Below are 8,750 nucleotides of genomic sequence, written 5' to 3'. Positions count from 1 at the left end.
GTGGTCGAGGGCCCGGTATAGATTGGTCCATTGTGACATATCGTAGGTATTTTTATTATGTTGCAGCTAAAATTAATCTGTAATAGTTTTTCAGTGCCTACGTTTTAGGTATTTGATAAGACTCCCAATTTCTTGTGGTTATCTTTTCTCAATCATATCTCATCGTAAATAAAAATATTTAAATGTAATTATGGTGAGGTGCCACCACTTGTCCAGTTACATCTAATAAATCAGTATAGTAATCAGCCATAAAACGCCTTATCCCTATTAAGTCTTCGAGCTACTAAAATATGTGTGTTTGCACTATACTACTGCTCTGTTAGCAGTGATAGCCTAGTGGTTAAGAAACTCGGCCTCTCGATCGAAGGGTCCGAGGTTCAAATCCCAGGCGTGCAACTCTGATTTTTCAAAGTTATGTGCGTATTAGAAGTTAATCATCACTTGCTAAACGGTGAAGGAAAACATCGTGAGGAAACTTGCATACCTGAGAGATTTATAAAAAAAATCTCAAATGTATGTGAAGTCTACCAATACGCACTTGGCCAGCGCGGTGGACTATGGCCTAATCCTTCTCATTATGAGAGGAGACCCATGCCCAGCTGTGGGACATTAATGGGTCGATGATGACTGCTCTGTTTGGAATCATTTTTAGATGTCCATAAATACTGCAACATCTAAGTGAACTTAGATAGTTCAAGGGTGCAATATTTGCCAGTGTATGGCACATACGACATTCACGATTTAGTCTACAAGAAGCAATAGGCACTCCGTCTTGCCCCCTATAAAAGAACTGTTACTATATCAAGACATTGTTTAATTGTATTCATCGAGAGCTGTACAGGAATTCAACAAAGTCATACAACAAGCCTTAAGGACCCCGCTTGAACATATTTTTCGTAATATCTATATCCAAATATATACATAAATAGGTAGGTTTAACTGTATACACCGTGTACATATTTGTAATTGCAGCAGCAAAAACCTTGCAAAAAGACGCCCAGCCCTTCTGAAACTATCTTTAATCACCTAGAAAAGGAGTACGAAAGCCGTTCTAGGCCAATACATCGCACATAACAGTATCCCTTCATCGATTAACCCAACAGGTCGCGAGTCAAGTGGGCTGCTATCCAGACAATTATCGAAACACCGAAACAATGTATTTGTCAGCAACAGAAACATATTCTGATTTACAACCACGCCGGCCCCCACACGATGGCAACTGACCGATTTAGATAAAACACGCTGTGTTAATACATAATTGTACTTCACATCCGCTTAGGCATTGCTATTAGATATTGTGCTCAAGCCCCCAATAATACAGCTTGAGTACTATCAGACCAAGCGAATATATAAGTTGGTAGGGCATATGCAAAACGTTCGCTAGAAAATGTCGATTCTACAAATAGTGCTCTGTGTCATATTGATTTATATGAAGAGACAATATCTAGCACAGACATACGAAACATATTACTTGAATGTTTTGATAAGTAAAGTAGAAAGATACTTCCGCTTTCAAATTGGGCGAAATCACAAAACGCTGCTTTGTCAGTTATTTTTTGAACTGTTGACAAATAAATAATATTCTTAGAGAAAATGTATAACTAAGTTATACTAATAATTTACGTAATAAATAAATATTTCAAACATTTTAGGGACATTTTAACACGGAGACGTGGCAGAACATTATTTTCGCAACCATTTAAATTCTCATAACTTGTTACACTTTCTTGTTAGGAGTGATCTGTCTATGTATTTTACTCATCTAAGTTTGAATGTAGATACAATCGGTTGTTGTACATGGCACTGTCGTCTCTATGTGAAGGGGTGATTGGCGAGAATGGGATGAGATGATGTCATATAAATATGCCGGGACTATGCCTGAGAAGGTTATGTCTAACTGTTTGATGTAAATGTAAGTGATTGAGTCAGTGGAACTGTACGTTTCTTAGTTTAAGAAAGCATGTTTTTTTATAATATAGGAGTAGCTGACGAGCATGCAGTCCACCTGATGGTAAGTGGAGCGGAAAATACATACACAAATACAAGAACAGTAATTTTTGTAAAACTCATACTAATGTTAATGGTTGATTTTTACTTAACAGCTGGCCTCTAATGTCTAAGTAATGTTTTACCCCCGTAAAGCTATTTTTATAAACTATTTTTTCCAAGCTCTATTTAAAGTTTAAATTTATTATTTATGAACCTCCTACAGTTTTTTTTATATCATTAACATGCGAGGAATCAAAACCATTAGAAAATAGCAAAGCAAACCCAACCAAAAGCAAACCTGCTTTAAAGTTTTTTATTACATTTAAACCGGGAACAATTTCACTGCTAATCGTCGATGTCTTTTCACTAACTCTGTAGAACGTCTACTTGTTTTTCAACTTCGTCCTTTCCTTTGCAATATTGTCAACCTGTACTGCTTTTTAAGTCTCTTAAATAAAACATAATATCTACGAGTACCTCATACCTCTACCTATACCTCTACTTACCTATACTCTACCGTTAACTCTAATACTTCATCTTTTTTGCGACATAGTCCACCTATTCAAAAAGATAGAATCCAATCATAACACATACGTTACGTTAATAGCCAAAAAACCCCAATTACCGTGTTCCTAATACACAAATTCATACCCAACTCAAAACAAATCCCGCTCCACCTAATCTCCCAACAAACTATAATTCCTCGAATCGATACATCGGGTGTCTGCGATTGCGGAATCGAATAGAATATATTAATACGTGAGGACGGATCAAGTTAGTTCGGAGATGTCTGCCGCTCTAAATCAGTGCAACAATGCGCCTCTGGATACTCTGATTTGCCTATAGGACACTGTTGGACTTCGGTGGATAAGCTTTTAATACTTCCATACTGTTAATGTCCGGCTAAGATCTGATAAATTTATTTTAGAAACGAATCAAGCGTCTTTCATTGGCCGTGAATGTCACAAACACACTGTAAACCCAATGATATATTATAATAAAAAATAAGTGTATTCGTTGGGCTTATAGCCGCGCCCCTGCCGCTGCAAGGATATTATACAACACTCATAATATTTCATCGTAGTCTCATACACAAAGCATTTGTAGCGCCATTAGCAGCTATCATATAGCATTGTTACTTTTAATTCGTTGTGCATTACATTATCTAGTCGTGTCCACAGAACATCAATGACAAAGACACTCGCGGACAGACATCGTCCGCTCGGATCGGCTTATCGCCGCGCGCCTCACTGCAGTGAGCGTCATTACCGACCAACACTCATACAGCATTGTCTCATACACATAACATTTGTAGCGTCATTACCAGCAGCTATATAGCATTGTTAATTTAATGTGTTGGTAATTACAGAACGTAGTCGTGTCCACAGAACATCAATGACAAAGACAGTCGCGGACAGACATCGTCCGCTCGGATCGGCTTATCGCCGCGCGCCTCACTGCAGTGAGCGTCATTACCGACCAACACTCATACAGCATTGTTGTCTCATACACACAGCATTTGTAGCGTCATTACCGTCCAGCTACAACATAATTTAATGCGTTGCTTATCATATAACGTAGTCGTATCCACACAACATCAATGACAAAGACAGTCGCGGACAGACATCGTCCGCTCGGATCGGCTTATCGCCGCGCGCCTCACTGCAGTGTGCGTCATTACCGACCAACACTCATACAGCATTGTCTCATACTCACAGCATTCGTAGCTTCATTCTTACTTCTTACCTATTATCATCATTGGCTCACTGACTCCGACGGATTTTCTACACTTATTTTATTAAGCAGCTACAATTGTCGCGGTGTCACCCGAATTGAAACAGGAAGGGCTGTAAACTTCAATGACTTGATAATATTATAAAGAATTACCTATTATTTTCTTCGTCGTATAAACGAGACGTATTACGTTACTCTCGTTAAAGTGTTGACTCTTGAATTCATTTCACATTTAAGAAAACAATCTGTTATTTGCATTTTCATACACTTTATGAACTTACACCCCCAAGCTAAGATTCTCAGTATCGTGGGTGTCATAGACATACACAAGGACGAATACACAAATATCGAGACCCAGAACAGATGTTGGCAGATGGCTGATCTAAATTCATCATTCAGATATCTGTCTGGCCGGTGATCGAATCCAGAACCCTTTGCGCGTCAGACCGGTGTGATGATCGCTCCGCCACGCGGGTCGATTATTTGCATTAAATTTGGAAATAGGATTGATCATACACAAACACAAAATACACATTGTTTAAGATCTATATATTATTACTAGCTGACCCGGCAAACCCAAAAAAATGTTAAGGTTCAACAACCCTTATCACTTAGGGGTATGAAATTTAGATAGTAGCCGATTCTCAGACCTACTGAATAGGCATATAAAATTTGGTGAAAATCGGTAAAGCCGTTTCGGAGGCGTACGGTAAGAAACATTGTGACACGAGAATTTTATACATATATAAGATTACTCGCTTCATTTCGCAAACTAATAGATTACTTTCTATTAACATACGTATAGTACGAAAACGCTTCAATAGTTTCCATATGTCCATTAAATATAATTGCGACCCAAATCTCCATCTGAAACAATACATTCATGATCCAAGACGGAGGGTGTCTAAATCCAACCATATTTCAAGTGTAACGCAAGGTGAACAGAAGGGTTGTATAATTGTCCGAGGGGGTGAGTGGGGGTGGTCAGTGTTTGTGATTTGTAAATGGGTCCAGACCTTAGCCCTTCCTGAAGACGGGGATATATCACGCGCTTCAAACGATAACTTCGTTTTGGGAATTGTATAGAGTTGATACTACCGCGTTGAAGTTAAATGAACGGCCAAGGAAATGGTCATATTATGATTTCTTTCTCATATCTTGAAAATATGGTTGTCTAAATAATGTTTTAGTAAATCATTTATATTTAAATTGATAAAAATTAAAATATTTACTTTTCAACATTACTTTGAGATACACACACGGACACACACTAAGACTAACATAAACATCGCGATCAATACAAATATAGATCAGTAGCACTACCATGAGTTTACAAAAGTATTACTCGCTAGCGACTGCGTAAAATAAATGTATGAAAAATTGTACAGCGCCTCTGGTGTTTACTCGTAGAACTAAAATCCGTAGTGTGAGCCACTACGTAACTCGATACGTAAAAAACCCATCAAAATCAAATCGCTAGCGAATGTCATTATGATCTATTGCTATACAAATTCGGTCCCATGAGTCATTAATTTGACAGACGTTGTCAAGAAATACCGTAACGATAGTAGTTATGTTATTCACTAGCAAAATGACAATAGTTTTCTATTTACAATTTCTATAGTGGCGTTTCTATGCCAACTCATGGTAGTGCTACAGGTACCAAAGATAAAAAAAAACAGACGACTTATGTGTAATCGAGGACTCGATAACAGATATAATTACTATAGTTACGTTCATACCATGTTTCCCTTATTATGTTCCACTGAGTGCAGTACCCTTAGTATGATTTTTAGATTTTTACAAAAAATGACTGTTTTTGTATTTGTTTACGTATTTACCCATACATTTCCAATCAGCGCCCCTAGCGAACTGTATCAGAACTCATTGAATTGGTCTCTACTAGACGATACCTTAAGTACATTCTAGGAGAACTTAATAGATTATGGCTGTAACAATATTTGAAATACGACTTATAAAAACACGTCTTGTCACACTTAACTGATACCAATCACACCAAAACATCTCCTCTAAATCCACATACAAAAGCAATAGGCCAGTACAATTGTCTGCGGAGATATCTTAGAGGGCACAAAGGTTCCCTCAAATTGGCAAAGTAAGTGAGGTCCGAACAGAAATACATTATCTGGGAGGATGCTGCGATCGGGAGATTTATCGCTTTCGGACCTTCGGAGGCTCAACGCTCTATTTCCTTTAGGATTATATCGTTACTGTGTATATAATAATTTGGTATATAAATTACACGTCGATTTCTACTTCTTCGTCGTCTTATATCGCTTATGAGAAAAAGGAGAAATCGCTTATGATATAATGATATTTCTTATATATAAAATTTTCGTGTCACAATGTAAGTTACCGTACTCCTCCGAAACGGATTTAATGATTTTAACCAAATTTTATATGCATATTCAGTAGGTCTGAGAATCGGTTACTATCTTTTTGGAGTTTACTCCTTAAGAAACGATTTGAGTTATAAGGCCCGGTACGGAAATTTTATGAGGAGTAAAATCAAGTGTAACACGAAAAGTTGAGGCGTAACGTAGAAAGAGACAAACATATATCTGTAGGATTGAACGTGTAAAAGAATGAGATGGAATACATTACACAGCGTATCTCATTCTCGGGGTCTCCTCTTTGCGCGATACTTCGTAGTCTCACTGTATAGTTCACTACCTCCAGTCTGAGAGTTGAATGTGTGCGTATGTTTGTACGTGTGTGTTGCGCGCCTGCGTATTACGATAATTACAGTATTTAAGAATGATATTATAATTCAAAGTGAAAGAAATCAATCATCCTAAAATTGGATTTGTATAAATTGAACACAATTATTATTATTATTTATATTATTTTGTAACATACTTTATGTAATACGCATTATTGAAGTAATATAAATAATCCGAATAATTACAGATATATGTTTGTTTCTCTTATCATTTTAGCAGATGCGTTCATTTACCCTTTTTTTCTATTCGATATATATCATAATTATCGTTCGTAAGGAGTAAACTCCAATCGTGCGTCGTAGCTGACACACACACACTTTTTTATAGCCCTAAGTGATGAGGGTTGTTCAACCTTAACATTTTTTTTATTTATATGACAACACAACGTTTGCCGGGTCAGCTAGTGATATATAAAAATAAACAAGTATCCCCAATACCCAGACCCAGAACAGATATTTAAAATGATTATTAAAATATTAGATACATATAATTATTAGAATGTATACAGCTTCGTATCGATCCCAACATCTTTGTTAGAAGTCTGGCACCCACAGAAGTCTGCCTGAATCCACAAGTGTGGGAAGATCATTGAGCTATGTGGGTAGTCGAAAAAAAATCGTAAATATAAATTATTTAATTAACTTTGCTTCAAGCGATTAAGTCCCAACAAAAATCCTCTCAATTCCCATTCAGTTTTTAATAGATGCGTCGCAACTGAGTATTATTCGCGATTAATAAAATATATGTGAATTTTTGAAACGGTTTTCGTTTTTCTAAATTCCTCTTAAATACAACTACGACCTTATAATATACATGCTTCGACTCTGTGTAAACCGATTAATTCCCAGCAAGAATCCTTACAATTCCCATCCAGTTTTTTAATAGACGCGTAAATCCGAAACGCTTAGTAGCGATAGCATAAAATAACACTTGCTCTGCGTTTCTCACAAACGGCCATTCGTGTCGGACATTTAGCATTAAATATATGTTTTACCATTTTAAATATATGTATTTCCGACTTATTTTTAATCAATCTACAAAATTATATACAAACTCTAAGACCAACTGCGTAAACGCGTTAATTCCGAACAAGAATCCTTACAATTCCCATTCAGTTTTTTAATACATGTGTCTCATCTTAGTATTTTTAACGATTAATAAGATACGTGAATCTAGAAACTGGTTTTATACTTCTAAATTCCTATTAAATATAACTACGACCTAATAATATACATGCTTCGACTCTGTGTAAACCGATTAATTCCCAGCAAGAATCCTTACAATTCCCATCCAGTTTTTTAATAGACGCGTAAATCCGAAACGCTTAGTAGCGATAGCATAAAATAACACTTGCTCTGCGTTTCTCACAAACGGCCATTCGTGTCGGACGTTTAGCATTAAATATATGTTTTACCACCTTATAAAGATTGCGTCCGAGATGTGCCCGCGGCACGCCGCACGAAGCACTTGTATCGCCTACGACAGTCCTCGGGTTTATGTTGGCCAGGAGTCGGGGTGAATTTAGTTAATAAGTTTAGTTGGTTAGTTAGAGGGGATTTTGTGAAATATGTAGGTAGGTAGGTAGGTAGGTGTATGTGTAGGTAGATAAATGTGTAGGCCTGATAGAAAGTGGTTTCAGTCGAACGTTTTAAATGAAATCCAATTTGGATTGGATTTATACCTTAGATTGTCCCTGTAGTTCCGGGACTAGAATAGGGCTACGGTAACTCCTGCCTGTCGTAAGAGGCGACTAAAAGGGGGCTTCCGGGGTTGCGGGCGGCAAGAGTGGGAGCTCTAGTCGTCCAGTAAGCGATCCCGGGAAGGACGGCGGTATGTGTGGTCGCATAGCGTCGTGTACACCAAATGGTGCGGGAGGAGCGAAAACTGCTCCCCAGGGCAGAGCCCGATCGGGGCATCGCGCTTGGAGGACTCCGGTTGCGTTCCGTCGGAGATCCCGGAGTTCTCCAACAAGCGTTGAGGACGGCCACCGGGGGGGTTTTAGTGCGGTAAGAATCCCACATAACCCGGCGTCGCTCCCACGTCGTCGGGTACCTTTTGAAGGTTTCCCCCTCGTTAAGAAAAAAAAAAGGACAGTCATAGATGTGTTCCTGTTCATGTTGACGACGCTTTCGCCACCTATCGTCAGCAACTGTTATCGAGGATCACACATTGTCGCCACTTGTCATTAGCGAGCCTGCCTATTGCCAGAAGTTGCTCTCAGAAACCACTCTTTAGTAAACATGTACTAAAAAAAGCAAGTAGAAATTTGAGTGTTATGTACGC

The sequence above is a fragment of the Epargyreus clarus genome, unplaced genomic scaffold (genome assembly GCF_041222505.1).
Source record: "Epargyreus clarus isolate Ecla_fem2 unplaced genomic scaffold, WU_Ecla_fem_2.2 ptg000027l, whole genome shotgun sequence".
In the NCBI taxonomy this organism is placed as follows: Eukaryota; Metazoa; Arthropoda; class Insecta; order Lepidoptera; family Hesperiidae; genus Epargyreus; species Epargyreus clarus.
Note: the sequence above shows the minus strand (reverse complement) of the source record.